The 19,382-nt window shown below is 44.1% G+C and overlaps 2 long non-coding RNA genes across 4 annotated transcripts in view; one reads left to right on the forward strand and one right to left on the reverse strand.

The window, feature by feature from the left end:
• On the forward strand, window positions 1-15,105 carry LOC126998782 (uncharacterized). 2 transcript variants are annotated; one of them, XR_007752989.1, is made up of 4 exons: window positions 1-147; window positions 3,760-3,852; window positions 7,084-12,824; window positions 13,250-15,105. It is a non-coding gene; the product is annotated as an uncharacterized LOC126998782 (long non-coding RNA). The 2 variants fall into 2 exon arrangements; XR_007752990.1 differs by lacking the exon at window positions 13,250-15,105 and having other exon boundaries at window positions 12,658-12,805.
• LOC126998781 (uncharacterized) overlaps window positions 10,188-19,382 on the reverse strand; it is a 30,350-nt gene continuing 21,155 nt past the window's right edge. The window contains exons 3-4 of one of the 2 annotated variants that reach the window (XR_007752987.1): window positions 12,737-12,870; window positions 10,188-10,336 (exon numbers count right to left, since the gene is read on the reverse strand). This is a non-coding gene — a long non-coding RNA (uncharacterized LOC126998781). Of the gene's footprint in view, window positions 10,337-12,621; window positions 12,871-19,382 lie in introns of both variants that reach the window. The other variant, XR_007752988.1, reaches the window with a different exon arrangement.

Here is a 19,382-nt window from a genome sequence, read left to right on the forward strand (position 1 = left end):
GTCGTGGTCACTGTGACATCAAGATCAAACTCCAGCCCAACCCAACTGACGCCCGCTGCCCCGCTGTCCCCAGGGTGTGTTTTGGGTGACTGTGCTGGCCAGGCGCCTTGTTCACCCGTGCCATCAGGATCACCTGCTGCCCCTGGGGTGAGTTTTGGTCCCTGTGGTCACCTGGTGGTGGCCAGTTGCCTTGTTCACCCGTGCCATCAGGATCACCTGCTGCCCCTGGGGTGAGTTTTGGCCCCTGTGGTCACCTGGTGGTGGCCAGGCGCCTTGTTCACCCATGCCATCAGAATCACCTGCTGCCCTTGGGGTGAGTTTTAAGAACATAAGAACGCAGGAGTCTACAAGAGGCCGGTAGGCCTGTACGAGGCAGCTCCTTTGACCCTAAGCTCCCGTGTATCTAACCCCACCTAGTATCGCTGTCCGTGAATTTATCTAGTCTATTTTTGAATGTGACAATTGTATTATCACTCACCACGTGACTGCTAAGCCTATTCCACTCATCCACCACCCTGTTAGTAAACCAATTTTTGCCTATGTCCCTGTTGAATCTGAATTTATCCAGTTTAAACCCATTACTTCGTGTCCTACCCGGTTCTCTTACCAACAAAACCTTATGAATGTCTCCCTTATTAAAGCCCTTCATCCATTTATAAACCTCTATCATGTCTCCACGCACCCTTCGCCTTTCTAGAGAATGCAAGTTTAACTGTTTGAGTCTTTCCTCGTATGGCAAGTTTCTCAACCCCTGAATCATCTTAGTCATCCTCCTCTGCACCGATTCTAACATTTTGATATCCATTCTATAGTAGGGTGACCAGAACTGAACCGCATAGTCAAGATGAGGTTTAACTAATGCTAAATATAGTTTGAGGAAGACTTCGGGGCTTCTGTTGCTTACGCTCCTTGAAATAAATCCCAGTACCCTATTAGCTCGATTTCTAGCTTGAATGCATTGTGCCCTTGGACGGAGATCAGAGCTCACTAAGACCCCTAAATCCCTCTCGCACCCAGACCTGCTTATGAGAGTGTCATTTAAGCAATAGTTATGTGAGGGGTTGTTCCTACCTACACTCAGAATACTGCACTTCCCTACATTGAACTCCATCTGCCATTTATCCGCCCAGTCATACAATCTGTTGAGTTCACCCTGGAGAATACTAGCGTCCTGATCCGACTCAATTACTCTACCGATCTTGGTATCATCTGCAAATTTACTAACATCACTACTAATTCCTGTATCTAAGTCATTGATATAAATAATAAACAAAAGTGGACCTAATACCGAACCTTGTGAGACCCCACTCGTAACACATCCCCGGTCAGATCTTTTACCATTGATTTGCACTCTTTGCTTCCTATTGCCAAGCCACGCCTTGACCCAGTTCAAAACTTTACCCTCTACTCCGTGAGCCTGTAATTTAAGCAACAGTCATTGGTGAGGAACTTTGTCAAACGCTTTACTAAAATCAAGATAGATTACATCATAATTTTCATCTCTGTCAACTGCCTCAAATACTTTATTGTAGAAGGACAAGAGATTGGTGAGGCATGACCTACCTTTTGTGAACCCATGCTGCGAGTCATGAATTAAGCTGTTTCTCTAAATGCTCCCGAATGTTCCTGGCTATTATGGACTCCAGTTTTGGCCCCTGTGGTCACCTGGTGGTGGCCAGTTGCCTTGTTCACCCGTGCCATCAGGATCACCTGCTGCCCCCGGGGTGAGTTTTGGCCCCTGTGGTCACCTGGTGGTGGCCAGGCGCCTTGTTCTGGCAGGTGCGGGGGTCACCTGGGAGGCAGATTACGGGGCTGAAAATCTGCCCCGTGGCAAGACGGGTTTTGTAGAATGCAGCAATTATGAGAGGCAGAGCTAGAGGGGAGTGAATAGGCACACCTGACATCACCATAGCCAATCCAGGATTCAGGACGTTTCCTAAGGTACAGGAGGTAGCATTATAATTTTATTTCCTAAAGAATCCTTATAACCAAAAACTAACTAAAATTGTGAGTATTCTTTTTCTTGAACACAACATTGAAGAAACAACAGAACAACTCATCGATATTTGTTCTATAGTTTTTAAGAGTTGCTTGATGTGGGTTCCATGATGGCTTAGTAAGGCTTGATGACATCATCTGAAATATATGAGTCAGTTATACTGCCAAACGAACGAAAAGTGATGGAACCTGTGAACTTAGAGGTGAACATTAAAGATTAGTGGAGTGCAAGAGTCTGATTAATCAACAATGGCTGGCTGAGCATTAAGTCAGTGATGGCTGTCATGGAAGGGTTAGGAGCAATAGGATACTAAAATCATGGTAATAGGTTACGGATTTAAGAGAAATAGGGTATCAGTATATGCGGTGATACATAATATTTTAATGATGATAGATTACTAATACAGTGGCAACAAGTGGTAACTAACTTTATTGTGTCTGGTTATTAATTAGTAACAATCGTGTACCATCCATTAGGTTGTATCAGTACTAATTGGGGTTGGTTATTTAAAACAATAGTCTAGGTAATTTATACATATCTCTATCATCTGTTGCCCTTGAGCTGCCTCCTGCACTGTAAAAAATATACTAGGTTCATCTTTCACTACAGGCCATTACAGCAACTGAATAAAAATTTGCTTACAGTATCTCAACAACTGGAGCGACATAGTTCCTTTAGGCTATGTCATAACATGTTCTCTTGGAAGACTCACCTACAGAGGACAGAAATTGCAATCAAGAAAATTTGTTTATTTTTATGTCTTAACTGATTGATAATTACCCAAAAGTTGATGTGGAAGTGTCCGTTTTATAAAATTGCTGCCAGGAGAAGCAAATTGGAGGTAACAGTGTGTATGGTGATCTAGGTTGGTGTGTATATTTTTATCTGAGTTGACAGATGATGGAACAGGTAAGGTTTCTGGAGGCAAACACTTAGGGCCATATTACGAGTCAAACCTGAGAAGTTTTGGGTCTCTACTAAGGTCGGTTTAGGGGCCGCACTACACGTCCAATCTGAGAAGTTTCGGGTCCCTACAGGGTTCGGGATGAATGACTGTAGGGACCTGAAACTTCTCGGATCGGACTTGTAATACTGCCCCTAAACCGACCTTTGTAGGGACCCAAAACTTCTCAGGTTTGACTTGTAATACTGCCCCTAAACCGACCTTTGTAGGGACCCAAAACTTCTTGGATTGGACTTGTAATACTGCCCCTAAACCGACCTTTGTAGGGACCCGAAACTTCTCGGGTCTGACTTGTAATACTGCCCCTAAACCGACCTTTGTAGGGACCTGAAACTTCTCAGGATTGACTTGTAATACTGCCCCTAAACCGACCTTTGTAGGGACCCGAAACTTCTCGGGTCTGACTTGTAATACTGCCCCTAAACCGACCTTTGTAGGGACCCAAAACTTCTTGGATTGGACTTGTAATACAGCCCCTAAACCAACAAAATATTACCCCCACCCAAGAAAAAGAAGTTGTCCTTGATTGTTTATTGTGCATTTCATTATTATTATTTTTTTTTTCATTAACGGATGAAATTATTACTTTATTGTGTGATGTGAATATAGTTTTTTGTCATGTGATTGTCATTTATTCTTACCATTCTTTATTGTTATGTGATGAGGTAACACATTAATATAGGATAAGATTATTGGTATATTTATGTATTTAATTATATTGTGTGTTACTGTATTTGTTTGGTAAGGAATTGTGTTCTCTCTTTTGGTAATCTTAATGACATCCTGCAATTTACAGGGAAGAGTGGAATGGAAGGGTGGTTGTACAGCTGCCTCATAGCATCCACAGGGGCTAAGAACAGAGATCCCCGCACATTGATGAAATCCATAAGTACGCTATTCCAACCTGCCCCTCAAATGCTGAAGTAATAAGTAACCTCAGGATAATAGATAAGTATAATTCATGTTTTATTCTGGTGGTTGATGTAGTTTTTTGTTAGATTATTATATGCAATTGATTATTCTGACAAGTTTTCTATAAAATCTCTTCCAGTCTCTTGACATTAATATAATCATCATCATCATCATCAGCCATTGCTATTTCACTGCAGGACAATGACCTCTCCTAATGTTATCCACCTTTCTCTGTCTGGTGTTAGTGTACTCATCCTCCCCTAGCAAAGGCTCTTAATATCATCTCTCCACCTGGTCCCATTGTCTTTTCCTGACTTCTACAATCTCTGGGTTGCCATTCTTACCTGAGGTTTCCATCTGTTGTCAGTTCTATTCATGATATGACCTTCCCAAGTCCATTTCTTATTTTTAATCACCGCTGAAATGTTTTCAACGTTTGTTGTTTCCCTGACGTGTGATGCTCGCTTCTTGATATAAGGCACAGATATGTAGTCAAACATGTATGATATGTAGTGGAAATGGTTATATTGTACAAGTGCAAGCCAGCTAACATAGACATGCTGCCAGAAACTGCATCATAAGCAAGTGTCAGCAGAAAAATGCAAACACTGTATCTTCATGTTATGCTCAGCCTCTCCATTCCTCTTTTTCTTCTTTTTAGCCCTCCCTAAGTCATTTGTTACCCAGACATATATATCTCTTATGCCCTGCCTCCTCACAGGAACCTTCCTCAAGGGGGTGGCCATGGCAGAAGTGCCTCCAGTTTTCCCTGTTTTAGCACTCACTCCCTTGCTGACTGACTCTCACTCCAGTGCTAATCCACTTTATTAATCCATTTCACTGGTAGTCTCCCCCTGACAGCTCCCTCCCTCAATCATGTCCTCATGAACTCTTCACAAAGTCATCTTCATTGAAGGCAGATCTTGTGGGACTGTAGAGATGAGGAAGTCTAGCAGTGGAAAGGTGAATAGTGGCAGTCTCACTTACTACTGGTCCAGCATGAACCATGATGCCCATCTTAGGGAGGTAGCTAAAGGCATCTCCATCCAACTGTAGCCATTTGTGGCTTAGGTTACTCTGGTTGATGAGCATTTAATGCGAGTGATGCTGAAGCAATCAGCAACCAATCGGCAGATGGCTGCCTCGTGTTAGACATGGGTGGACTGAGGGCTATTTAGGCTGAGTACTTTGAACACTTGTACATGACAGATTCTCCGAGTGGGTAGCTTCTAGCTGCTGAGTAGCAGGTGGTGGTTGCCAATCCACCCTTCAACAAAAGCCCACCCTCTCTTGACAAGGTCAGAGAGGCTGTGGCAAGGTTGTGTGGTGGGAAGGTACCTGATATCTGTGACATCAGTGTGGAACTGCTCAAAGCTGGAGGTGGGACCATGATCTGTGGGTTGCATGCAGTCGTGACTGCCGTATGGCAATCCAGTACCATTCCTTCCGACCGGAAGAAGGGGCTGGCTATCCCTACCTGGAAAGGGAAAGGGGAAAGCCAGAACTGCAACAGCTACTGCAGTATTACGGTGCTCAATGAATGAATGAACCTTCTGAGCTCACTTGACAGGTAGGGCAGTCAGTGATCCTCCCAAGAGGCTCAGGATGTTTCAGGAGCCCACATGCAGAGTCCTCCAACCAAAGGTTAATCAAAGGCCTAGTTCTGTGGATGGGCACTGCTTCTGCACCTCTGTGACCACCCCCGATACAAAAGAGGGTCTGAGGGACCCTTCCCTCTTTGAGATGCAAAGGTCCCTTATTCTTTGTCCTACACCAGGCACTGATGGCAGGCTCGCCCAATGCTAATGCATTGAGGAAGACTGCCATGCAGTCTGTATTTTGTCTATATTTTTTACTATCCAGGTTTGTCAGCAGGCATGCAACATCAGCAAGAATAAGAGATTTATTTGCAGCAGCAGAAACAAAATTAACAAAGAATCACTTTAATCACAGACCAAGAACAATTGTAGTAGTAGTAGTACAGGTAACTCGTGATTTATGCATTTTTTAAATAACGCGGGGTCCAAAATCCAAATAAATGTTTAATTTACATGTTTTTTTTTCACTTATACGTGATATTTTATGGAGTGGCCATCAGACGTCTCACGCAACTGGCCTCACACAGTGCTTTGGCCACACAGCTGAGCTCAGCTCTTCCCGTACGCCACTTGAACAATACAGTACCCACGCTACTAAACAAGAGGGGTGGGCAGGTACCGGTACCAGCCTGCTCGGTACTCACTCTCACTCTCTTTCTCTTTCTCTTTCTCTTTCTCTCTCTCTCTCTCTTTCTCTTTCTCTCTCCACTGAATGAAGTGAATATTTATTTTTCGATAGAAACCCACCTCGTTTGACTTACATTGTTTTTGATTTACACGACCTCTTCAAGGACACAATACTCGCGTAAATTGAGAGTTACCTGTAGTTAGTATGCATGTAATAATTGGTACAGTTAGCCCTCACTTTAACAGACATGTTTAATGTAGAATAAATTTTTCAAACCATATAGCCTATACCTATTGAATTGAATATATAGTATTTTTCCTGTTAAAATAGTAGTTAGTATAAACAATATCATTTACTTTTATATGATAAAACCTTCAGCTATAACCATTTTTTTTTACAATGTAATGACTACATTTTTTCCAAAGTACATAGTTCCTTGAATGGACAGTTTACTGCATGCTCTTAGTAGCCATTTTGCATGTCTGCAAGATTTTTTGCATAATGCATTCCCTCTTCTTTTATTAATTTCCTGTTTTTTCCCTTCCTTTTAATTCTCTTCCTCCACTCCTTCACCTCTGAGCAAGTTCCCATGCAGGTGTCCTTTCATCCTGTACCTCTTGGCATGATCCATCAGCTTGCTCAAGCCACAATCTTATTGGGCATTGCCTTGACCTCCTTCATTTGTGATTTTGTTACAAAATAACGTTAAATAGTTAATTTCTGGGTAACGTGCCTCATTCTCATATAGCTGAAGTTGGCGTTCAAGGACTATGCAGGTCATAGGCCACTGTTCAGTCATATGGGTCATAACCATCAGTTTAATAGTCATTACAGCGATATGCCATGGTTCTGAGGAGACATTTATTACCAAAGGCATCAATTTCCTCTTCAAGTCACTATTTAGTGTCCATATCTTACAGCCATACAGTATGACAGGGAGCACAAGCAACTCCAGGATTCAAATCATTGTCCATTTATACAGATTTCAAAAATGCCATATACTCATCATGCTGAGCAAGTCCATTACACCGGAAGCCAAACCAAGAGTGTGGCTGTGCCGCGAGGCAAGTAGTGGTCAGCGGCTGCATCCCCCCCAGCCGTCTGTGTGTTGGCTTGGTGTGTCTTGAGCATTTTGAGGTCCCCTCCTGGTAATCCAGAAAACTTGATTGTCCAGACTCCAGAGGGTCCATGATCCCCTGCATTTGAGATTAAAGGATTTTTACTTTTCTAATACAAATTACATTCAGTAAAAGTCCTTTAATCCAGAATGCTAGGGGTCATGGACCCTCTGGATTGTCCAGATTATATGGAGGCAACCTTAAAATGTTCAAAACTTACCGTGCCAACACACAGACACAGTCGATGGACCTTAATACTCAGCAGGATGCTGATGTTGACACTGCCTGCCCTGCCCCAGAGCCCCGCCCTCACTGCAGGACACCAAGAAGGTGCACATACATGTGTACACACATACACATAGTTGACATAACCCAGACATAATGCCTTACAATTCTTTACAATTACTTTTACAATGAGGTGGCAAAGGCGAGGTAGTGACGGTGAACCATTGCAGGCGGCAGCTGTCCACTTGGGAGCTCTGCCTTGTACAACTGCCCAAAGTACTCGCTCAGCCCAGTGAGCTTGGTACCCTTCTGCATCTGATCTGAACTCGATACCCTTCTGCATCTGATACTATCTGCCCATCAGCGGTTCAGATAGTACTCATCTCAGCTCGGAAGGTAGGCATTTAGACAACCCTCAGCATCCTCACCAGGACCTCTGACATATCTCTCATTATCCCTCAGAAGGGTTCTAGTCTTTTATGACAGAGTCCTGTATTGATCAAAGTCCCCAGCCAGCCTGGCAGCACTACACTCCTCTATATTAATACTCCATTGTCTCCCTCGAGACAACTTCACTCCTAGGTCTTGGGTGCTCCTTAATGCACTCCTCAGCAGCTTTAAGAGTTTCACATTTAAAGGTATCCCACAACTCCCCAGGGTCCTCCAGAGTACCAAGCATCTCAAACTGATTTGAAACTGCCACTGCATTCCTGAGCACACAACTGGTCCCTCAATTTCTCAAGATGGAACCCCGGAGGGTTGTATCTTGAGGTTTTCTTGTACCTGATGCATATCCTCAGTTTTGCAACAAGCATGAGGTTGGTTGCATGGAACTCACCTCTGGGAAACCGTACAGTTCTGGAGGATCCTCAACAAGTACCATAGTCGGTGTCACATTACCTGGCATGGAACTTTTTAAGGAGGGACTTGTGGACTTGGCATCATTGCTTGGGTGGTGGTCTCACACACTCATCGGCCTATTCTCAACTCGTTTTAGTGTGCAGCAAATGGACTCATATTCCTACCAAAACACTTTTTTGGATCATAAGGTACCAAATTATACTGATAAGAATTAATTCAACATCAGCTTTATTGTAAGATGTGTGTCTCAAACTATTAAGGATACATCTGAATGACACTTGTAGTAAACTAAATCAGAACTGCACGTACACAGACAGCATCAGCGACAGAAGCAGCAACTTTAAAATTTGGGAGGCCTGTAAAGGCTGGATTTTTTCCCTACTTCCATTACTACTACGAAGTGCCAGTCAACAATGCCCTTCATTAACTCATCTATTGTAAGATTTCTTGTTATTATTTTAGTCCAAGCTTTGTTGTAGTGTGTAGTGATGCTATGTAGTCATATATAAACATTGCCTTAAGACAAATACCTTCTCTTCTCTCTCATCCTGAGATGTATTTCCATTATTTCTAGGTAACTAATGGCCATAAGGAACAGCAAACAAAGAATAATTACATTTAAATACCATCAGTGGTGATCGAGAGAGGTACCAAAGGATGTGAGACAGTAGGCTATGTTAACTAAAATAGAATTGGCTGCACATTAAAACAAGTTAAGAATAGTCCAATGAGTGGCACAGAGACTATCACCAAAGTAATGATGCAATGACCGCAAGTCCCTCCCGAAAAGGTTTTCTGCACCAGGTTATGTGACACCAACTATAAGAGATATGAAGCACAAGGTGTGCTTCAACTTCTCCAGCATCATATGCTCATCACCTGGAGTAATCCCAACAACAGGGGACTGCAAGAGGCTCGGAATGTTACAGCCACCAACACGGAGGGCTCCCTGGAGGATAACTCCAGGCCTGGCTTGACAGGCTTGTACCACATATGCACCACCCTGGCAGTCCTCAAGAAAAGGGAGAGGGAGTGGTTGGCAGATCAGTGGTGGTTCCTGGTTCTGAAGACGTGACCTTCACCGCTGGACTTGGTATAGCAATGCTGGCAGTGTGGTAAAGAAGATTGGTCACATCCTTGTTAGTACTGATTGGGGAATCCTCCAGAACTAGGGTTTTCCGGAGTGCCGAGTTCTTTGCAACTGTCTACAGCCTTTTTGTTGTAATGCATTAGGTCCAAGAAAGTTTCCAGATGCAACCCTCTGGGATTCCATCTTGAGAAACTGAGAGACCAAATGTGTGCCCAGGAGTATGCAGTGGCAGTCTCAAATCAGTTTGAGGTGCTTGTTGCTTTGGAGGACCCTGGAGAGTTGTGAGATATCTTCAAACATGAAACTCTCAAAGCTGCAGAGGAGTGCATTAGAGAGCGCCCAAGATGTAGGAGTGGAGTTGTCTTGAGGGAGACACAGGAGAATGTAGAGGAGAGTCGTGCTGCCAGGCTGTCTGGGGACTCAGGGTGATACAGGACTTTGTCACAAAGGACTAGAACCCTTCCAAGGAAGAATAAGGAGAGGTATGCCAGAGGCTTCACTGAGGAAGTTATTGGTTGTCTAAATGCAAATGACCTTAGGCTTGCCCTCCAAACTCCAAATACACATCTCAGATTAGTAGTATCCGAACGGCTGATGGGCAGATAGTATCAGATGTGGATGGGTACCCGGCTTGTTGGGCCGAGTACTTTGGGCAGTTGCACACGATAGAGACTCAAAGTAGACAGCTTCCTCTGGTTGGTTTACACATGGCAGCTGCTGATGCACTGATAGATGAAACTCCAGCCTCTCTTGCTGAGGTGAGAGAGGTGGTGTGGAAGTTGAAGGCTAGAAAGGCAGCTGAGGTCTGTAATATCAGTGCAGAGGTGTTGAAAGCTGGGGGTTAAGCCATGATCCATGGGTTGCATCATGCAGTGCTGTCCACCATGTGGCAGTCTGGTACCATTCCTCCTGACTGGAATGTGGGAGTGGGTTGTCCCTATCTGGAAAAGGAAAGGGAACAGACAGGACTACAACATTTACAGTGGTATTACAGTGCTGGGCAAAATGTTCACTCATCTGCTACTTATATTAATTAAATCTCATCTGCTACTTATGTTAATTAAATCTCATCTGCTAAAGTTTCAGAGACCTGAGCAGTTCGGCTTCAAGCCCAGCAGGTCAACAATCGCCTGGATCCTAGTACTTCGTGTCCTTGTGGAATGTCAACTCGAGTTCGGACAGGGGTTACTCACAGCCTATGTCAATCTCATGAAGGCTTTGGACTCAGGGCATTGTGAGGCACTCTTGGACATTTTGCAGAGCTATGGAATTTTTACAAGGATTGTTGACCTGATGGCTGGCCTTTACTCTGTAATGAGAGTGCTATGAAGTGTGGGGGAAGGCATATCTGGATTCTTCCCTCTTAATTTTTGATAGAAATCAAAGTATTCTCATTTGTATTCGAATACAAAGGAAAAGTATTCATATTTTGCTAATAATCTGACGAATACTTCAAAATTTATTACAAGAAATAATAGCCGTTGTTCCTTACAACTCTAGCCTCCTGGGCAGACGTGTGATCATCATATACAGTGCAGGTTCATGAGCACATTTTACTGTTGCATAACTTTAGAACAGTTTTATATCCAGGTACCCTTAAATCGACGCAGGGCCAGTGTAACATGCTGGTCACCACAGTTTACCTTTTCCAGGCTTCCCCAGGCACTCATTTATCAACCCTCCTGAAGGGAAGGAGGAGCAGGTGGGTGGGCTGCATGCCACAAGCCAGGATTGGAACCCAGGCTCGTAGATTTGTAGTCAGGGATGTTAACCACTGCACCTTGGAGGTGTGCATGCATAAATCAGTCTAAAATATCATGAGTAGCATTGTTCATCAGCTATATGTACTATAAACTGTACTGAAATTTATATAAACTTATTACATATTCGTAGTCATTGAAATCTCATTTAACTGTTGGGTCCTCACTACGAAGTCTCTGCCATTTTCTTTTTCAAATTTAGGTGCTTAAAATATCATACCATGCAAATTATATACTACTGACTGCTTCTTTCTATAGAAATCAGGTGATAAAGATGTGAAATGGGTATAGACACTAGATCATAACTGCAAGCAGCTGATCAGCTGGTAAACAAACAGGTCCTGTCGGTGGTAGGACTGGACAGCAATATTAACAGTACTGCTCAGTACTTGTAGCAGTGGGTACCACCAGTGCAGTATTCAGTATTTTTATACTGACAGGTCATCATTCGCTTATATGTAGGCATGTGATGACCTATTAATGCTCACCAGTATTGGTACTGGGCAGTCTGGTTCCATTACCATGTTATATAGCAGGTACAGTTTCACTATTTGCAGGGGTCCATGTCCCTTAACCCCTGTGAATAAGGGGGGACAGGTGTGTATGGTTTTGTTGATGTCTATGGAAAGATCAGAATCTTCAAGTCACTTGTGCTTTCTGTTTTACTCATGTCGCTGAAATATGGACACCAAATAGTGACTTGGAGAGGCTTGTCATTGCCTTTGGTATCAAGTGCCTTCACAGGATCATCAGGTATTGCTGGAATGACTTCTTTTCAAACCAGCAACTACTTGATTAAACCGAATCAATGCCTGTTACCAGCTTATTCTTTGAATGCCAACTCCTACTATATGGGCACAAGGCACTCTTCCTGGACATTGGTCCTGCTCGCAGGGTCGTTTCTCTATGAAACAACTCTGAGCGGAGGAGACCAAGGGGGCAGCCACTTAATGCATGGCTGGGGTATGTTGATTGATCCTGCCAAGAGGGACTTGAAATGGAAGGGTAGCTTCATGGAGGCTTGGTTGGGAAAACTGTCAGGAGTGGAATTGGTGGGTGAGTGAGGCAATGTGCTGCCTGACGCATGTTCCCCATTAGTCAGTTTGTTACTCCCATCCTCGAAACTGGTCTCTGTGCACAAGTTTTTACTCTATTCTCTGAAGCTCATCTATGTTGTGTAATACTGACTTTAATTCTTCATTACTGGATAGTGGATTGATCATGGATTGGGATTGTATTGAAAAGTACAAATTGCCAAGAAACTGCATTAATTTTAAGATGAAGACATATAAGCTATGTTCTCATTATTTTTTCATTCATTCTGATTTTTCCTAGAATCATTTAGCTACTCTAATGTGTATGTTGAAATGTGATGGAGAAATCTCTCCTAAAATACGATGATGTTGTTAGATTTCATAAAATATAAATATGGAGGGAGCATCCATCATATAGCAGTGCCTTCACACCATAGGCATATGCAGGCATGATGCAGTGGTTAGCAGGCTGAGCTCAGAAGCAAAAGGTCCTGTGTTTGATTCCTGGATGGAGTGAGAGGGACAGGCAATCTCCTTAGCCCTGTACCCACGTTAATTCAGCAGTGAATGGATGCCGGGTGTCAGCCAGGGGTTGTGTCCTGCCTCCCAAGGGTGGTGGTCTGCCACTGCTGAAGGTGAGTATCCCAAGGCCTTCAGACCCCGAACTTATAAGCTTGACTCCTGCAAGATACAAGTAGGTGAATATACATGCAAACACACATACATTGAGAATGTTAATAGCCAGGTGGGAGATAGCAAATATAGATTGTGGAGGAGACAGAAAATGTAATGGTAACGGTGAAGAAAGGCATAAATGTGAATAATGTGGAAATGGGAGAGGGTGTGGCAAAGGCAATAAGCATGAAAATAGTAACCAGGGGAGAGAGACAATTCATCATAGTAGTGTGTGTCTCCCTTATAATGCAGGGATGAAATGAGCCTGTATATCGAGAGATGCTGATAGTCATTGCGATACTCCTGCAAATTGTAATTGAAAAAGGTGTAATGACTCAATTCCAAAGAAGACAGCAAGGTAACATAGCCTCTTGTTTAATTTCAGAGATGACCTGGGTGGTGCAGATGTGGGGCGTGTATCACTTGCCCACAGTACAAGGCCTGGGATTAATCTTCAGAAGGCTCTGTGAATGGTCTCCTGAAATGCCGTGAGCCTTTCGCAGGATCACCAACGGCGTTACCAAGCTAATGAACTCAGAAAACCGAGAGTGGATATAGTGTGACTTAAGAAAAGGAGGCCTGGGAATGGTAAGATCAGAAGTACCTACTACTGGTCCAGCACAACGTTGCCAGGTTGTCGTACTCTGCCTCTTATGTTTGCCGATTTCCGACCCCAAAACTGCTTTCATCACCCAAATAACTGCTTTCATATATGGTTATCGTTTAAATGGTTAATTATTGGTGCTTCTTGGCAACATTTATGGCCCAGAAACGGTAAATACACGGCTCTGAGTACGATAATCTGGCAATGGTGGTCCAGCATGGGCAATAGTACCAGTCTTACAGGGGTAGCTATAGACATCTCTAGCCAACGACAACCATTTTTTGTGGTTGAGGTTTTTCCCACAGGTAAGGTAAAGGTAAAGTTGGGGGCATACACTGTAGCAGAGTGTGGCCTCAGTGCTCATCTCTGTAACATTGGCCCTTGAGCATGTGGTGGGAGGGAGCCCATTACCCCGGGACACAGGGCCAGTGTGACATCCGGGTTACCACAGTTTACCTTCCCCAGGTTTCCCCAGGTACCCATTTATTGACCAGCCCAAGAGGGAGGATAAACAGCTGGGTGAGCTGCACGCCGACTGCCCGGGCCGGGATTCGAACCCGGGCCCATGGAGTAGAAGCCAGGCACGCTAACCACTAGGCCACGGAGGTGTATTCCCACAGGAATACATGTAAATAGAGAAGTTTGGTTCCTTACTTCCACCTTGACCCAGGAAAAATTTAATAATAATTTAAAAATATGATCTTATATTTTACACCTCACTAAGAGTTGTAAAATTAGCATGGCAGAGTGTGCATGTGAAGTTTACCATCTGCTTGATTGGCTACAAGCAATACCAGTCACCAGGCAGGGGAAAGCATGTCTGTCTGCAGTTTGTAATATTACTGTAGTATTTTTATTGAAATAAATTTACACAACTCACCTAATTGCTGTTTTGTCTTAATTCCATGCCAGAATATTTCCCATCTTAGTTACCATTGAGTCTCATGTAAAGTGCTTGGGCTCATGCTAATAGAGGTTGGATGCTTCATTTCCTGCTACAAAATCATTGACACACATTGACACATATGCCTCAGAATCTATAAATTTTGCTCTTGTGGTGTGGCCAATATTCCATGCCTGTGATTAACTTTTATTTAGCAGTTGAGGTCTTGGTTTTTGAGCCATGGCAGTAATGGTTCTCATAATCAACTCAGCAGGACACAGAGTAGGTGTGGAGCAGAACCTTTCCCTCTACTAGCTACCAGCATCACCAACTGGCAGGCAGGCATCCATTTTGAAAATTATATTTTGCACAAAAATTGAAAACTAATTTTGAAAAGACATGGATTGCATGTCAAACAATGAAAAAGGGTAGGTGTTTTTAAATGTCATAAGAGTGGAATCCTGAATAATGGGCAATGCAGGGAAGAGCCTAAATGGTCTTATGACGACAGCTGAGTTCAACAGTTTACCTCAGAGCCTCCAACACTGTAGGGACTCGTACGCACACATCGTGGAAAAGCATATCAGTATCTGAGCCTGGGGAAAGTGACTACTATATCTTAATGGAAATAGACAAATGTCCTGATAGAAGAATGGAACAAATTATATAGAAATAAGGTACCTAATTATACCTTGATTTTTTTATTTACATAAACTTTATGAAAAGAAAACAGGTGTTCAGATTTTTTTTTTTTTTTTTTTTTTTTTTTATTATAGAGGGTGGAAAAGTGTGTTCTAACATATACAATAAAGGAAGGAGGCAAAAAGGAATGGTTTGTTGCTCAATGCAAGAGAGCAAAATCTCCTTCAGTGTTCATGGAGACAATTTCTGTTAAGCACAAAAAAAGGAAGATAGGGAAGAGTGGAGATGGAAGACATCATGTTGAAATTGAGGAAATTCACCAGTTAATGAAAAAAAAAAAGGAAATGAGAACTGACCAAGTAAACTGTTGGGATGGATATCCAAGGAATGCAATGAACTACAGTATTGGCAAGACTGAAATAATGATCCACCTTTGTTCCTCAAGCTGCAGGAACTAGTGAAGAGAGAAGACACTGAAGCACTATAAGGACTGGTAGCAAATCACTCATGAGGAGGAGGAGGGAGGGAGTCGCGAGGAACAAGGCAAGTTTTGTTCCTCAAGCTGCAGGAACTAGTGAAGAGAGAAGACACTGGAGCACTATAAGGACTGGTAGCAAATCATTCATGAGGAGGAGGAGGGAGGGAGTCACGAGGAACAAGGCAAATTTTGTTCCTCAAGCTGCAGGAACTTGTGAAGAAACTGGAAACGGCACTGGAATAGATGAAGGACGTGGAGAACATCAGACAGAAGACAACCAAGAGAGTGATGTTAACCCTACACAACCTGGACTTTCCCATCAAGGTGGTGGAGCTGTACGATAAAAGGATGAAGCAGAGTGTTTGATGCAAATGTAGCATAAAGAATGTTATGATACTATGATAGTGGCAAAGGTAAGGATGAAAAAGAAAAGGGAACTTAGAGGGAATGCTAGGAATGATTTTTTCTTCTTTTAAGCAGAGGAGACAGTGCAATGGCGTAATATGAGAGGAAGAAATTGTCAAGTGAGAGACTGCAGGAAAATGTAGGTCAGCCACACCCACAGGGGGAGATGGAGATGGCGAGACAGGAGATTACAAAAAGGTTTAAGTTGGGAGCAGCCACTCACACTGATGGCATAACTGTATATATGAATACTGAAGTATGGGGGGGATATAGTTTATACAGCAGATGCTCTGAATGTAAAATGTAGCATGGAAGGAGGGGGAGGTGCCAAATAAAACTGGAGAAAAGCCATCAGAGAGAGAGAGAGAGAGAGAGAGAGAAGAAAAAAGAAAAATTGGAATGTAAAAGACATACTGAAGGACTAAATAAGAGTACAATAAATTCAGAAAAACAAATAGAAATGGAAGCAGCATCTGAGTACATGCCAGGTCCTTCAGCCTCTCGAGATGGAACACAGTATTGTTTCATCTCGAGATTCTTGACCTGACATGAAGCTTGAGTGGTGGAGCAACACGCCTGTGGTCAGTTGCAAAGAATTCAACACTTTGTTAAACCCTGCAATTCTGAAGGATACTCCAACGAGTATTTACGAGGATGTGGTCAATCTCCTTAGCTACCCCTCTGGCATCGTTATACCAAGTCCAGCGGTGCAGCTCTGGTCTCTGGTACCAAGAACAAGCAATTCTCAACCTCGTGGATCTTGCAAAATCAGGAGGAGAGAGCTGTTGACGTTGGTACCAGAACCATGCGGACCATCACATAGCTCGTAGCCAACCCTGCCAGTGCCAGTAGTAGCATTGAAGTCGCCCAAGAATAACTTTAATAACAAATGGCTTCAGTTGGCTGGAGATGTCCATAACTACCCCCTTGAGACGGGAACCATTGTTCATGCCGGACCAGTAGTAAGTGAATCTCCCCTCACTGATCTCGCCACTGCCAGGCCTTGTTTCAGTGAGTCTCACACGTCCACCCTCAGCCTTCTGAGCTCATCTAATAGGAAGGGTAGTCGGTCATCCTCCGAGAGGCTTTTTACTTTGTTTTTTGACGGAGGAAAAAGTTTTTATAGGAGGAGGGGGTGCAAACCCCTCCCCCAACCAGGCCAGATCAGGGGCTGACTGAATGCAAAAACTGAATCCATGTAATCAATGCTCATCAATATCAGTAACATCACATGTACAAGCTTAATATTACATGCGGGACAGAACACACGATCGAACACACTGTTTGCCCGGAGAGGCGTGCTGACCAGGCGACCGCAAAGGTAGATGACGACGCCGATTGGGAATGATGTATCGACAGCACTTTGTTGGAGGAGCTGCATCACGTCTGCTTGTGCACCGGCGCCGAGCCCCGCCACGCTGCCGGCCACCCAGACACATCAAGCACCTCCACTGTATTGACAACTCAACCCTGAACAAAAACTGCCTAAGGCTAGTTTTCTGAGGTTTGTGATTCATTATGCAGGGAGATGACTACACACACACACACACACACACACACACACACACACTTCCAAAGTGTAATAGCTAGCAACGCTCGAATCACACCCGAGAGGTTCGGGACAAGTCTGAAGCCCCCTGCAGGTCTGCACGACTTCCGTATGTTAATTCTTGAATGTGTTATTCAAATAGAAAGATACGTACAAAGAAAAGTATAAAAATAAGCCCCCAACGATGGAAATATCACCCCACCCCCCCAATATAAAATTATGGTTATGGTTTGGGGTTCGCTTCTTGGGTGGAGTGGAGACGGATGGAAAGTCTCCTTTAATCCGTGCCACCTACATGTTCATCCAGCAGTGAATGGGTAACGGGTGTCAGCCGGGGGTTTATCGTGGCCTTCTCAGTGCACTATGGGGCGGGTTGTACTAGGCTGCACCTCGCCTCCCGATTATGTGGGTGTGACGTAAGGTTCCAGACATACTCAAAGATCCCTTTGACCTTCAAGCTTATTCGGGGTTAGGCTGGTGATCGCGAGTCCAGCGCGTGATCAGACCATGGTAAAATATACTACCGAGAACAACAATTCTCAAGCGAAATACGGCAATAAAGCGCGCCAAGTTATGATACGAGTTACAGTGAAAAGAAAGTATTGACTAAGAAGTGAACGGCTGCCGGAGCCCACCTCGGTCGCGACAGAGAAGCGTGAACCCCTCAGTCATATATAACTACCCCCAGCAGACATATGCTTCCACCACTACACTTCTCCCCCTCCCCCCGCCCTCATATATACCAGTTCTATGAGCGATGGTTTATGCTATATATACTGTTTACAAGATTTTATATTCACTAGAGCATAACAGGCAGACACTTTGCGAGGAAGGTGGTGTGAGTCAGAACTTTTCCCAAGGCGGATGGCATGTCCCCTCACCCAGCCTCAACTCTGCAGCCCTAGATACTAACCACGACCACCACCACAATCTCCTGCATCACCACCACTACCACCGGCCACCTTCATACCGCCCTCGCATATCCTTCGTCCCCCACAACCCCCTCCATCACCACCACAACCACCACCTTGACCATAACTACCGCGTTCCCTTCACCATCACAATCCCCTCCATCACCACCACAACCACCACCTTGAGCATAACCACCGCGTTCCCTTCACCCCCACAGCTTCCTCCATCACCACCACAGTCCCCTCCATCACCACCACAACCACCACCTTGAGCATAACCACCGCGTTCCCTTCACCACCACAGTCCCCTCCATCACCACCACAACCACCACCTTGAGCATAACCACCGCATTCCCTTCACCCCCACAGCTTCCTCCATCACCACCACAGTCCCCTCCATCACCACCACAATCCCCTCCATCACCACCAGTCTCATCACCACCACAATGCCAAACCACCACGATATACTATTACCACCACACTTTCTTCTCTACAGTATCCCCACCACCTCCATACCACTACCACCCCCCACATTTCTTCCACTACCACGATCCCCCCATCCCCACTACACCACAGTAAGAGAAGTGACATATGCTCGTGTCCTGAGGTGGAAAGCGATAAATTTTACAGCTGTGGTTATCTTTACATTTAGTTGAACACTGAATGAGCAGTACGCACAAACTTTAACGTTAATAATTTTTGTGGCCTTTCCTTTAGATAACTGAAAATAGCAAGTCGGTTCTTTCTTGAAAAACTAGCATCATAGGCCTTCGTGTAAACATCTACTACCTCGGTCTCAGGAGTTTATCACCCAAGAAGGTCCACAAAGACATGGGGACAACACTATAGGGGAGCATGCCCCTTCTCACACCATGGTAAAGGAATGAGTGGACTGCCGCTGAACTCAAGCCGGGCAAAGAGACCCTGGAAGACGCCCCCGTGCAATAAGGTCTGTCACCGTCTCCATAAAGGACACCACTGATAGATCCATGCATGTCTAACTGGACCTTTGCTTAAAATAGTAGAGTAGCCCGCTGCTCTATACC

This window comes from Eriocheir sinensis, chromosome 15 (assembly GCF_024679095.1).
Source record: "Eriocheir sinensis breed Jianghai 21 chromosome 15, ASM2467909v1, whole genome shotgun sequence".
In the NCBI taxonomy this organism is placed as follows: Eukaryota; Metazoa; Arthropoda; class Malacostraca; order Decapoda; family Varunidae; genus Eriocheir; species Eriocheir sinensis.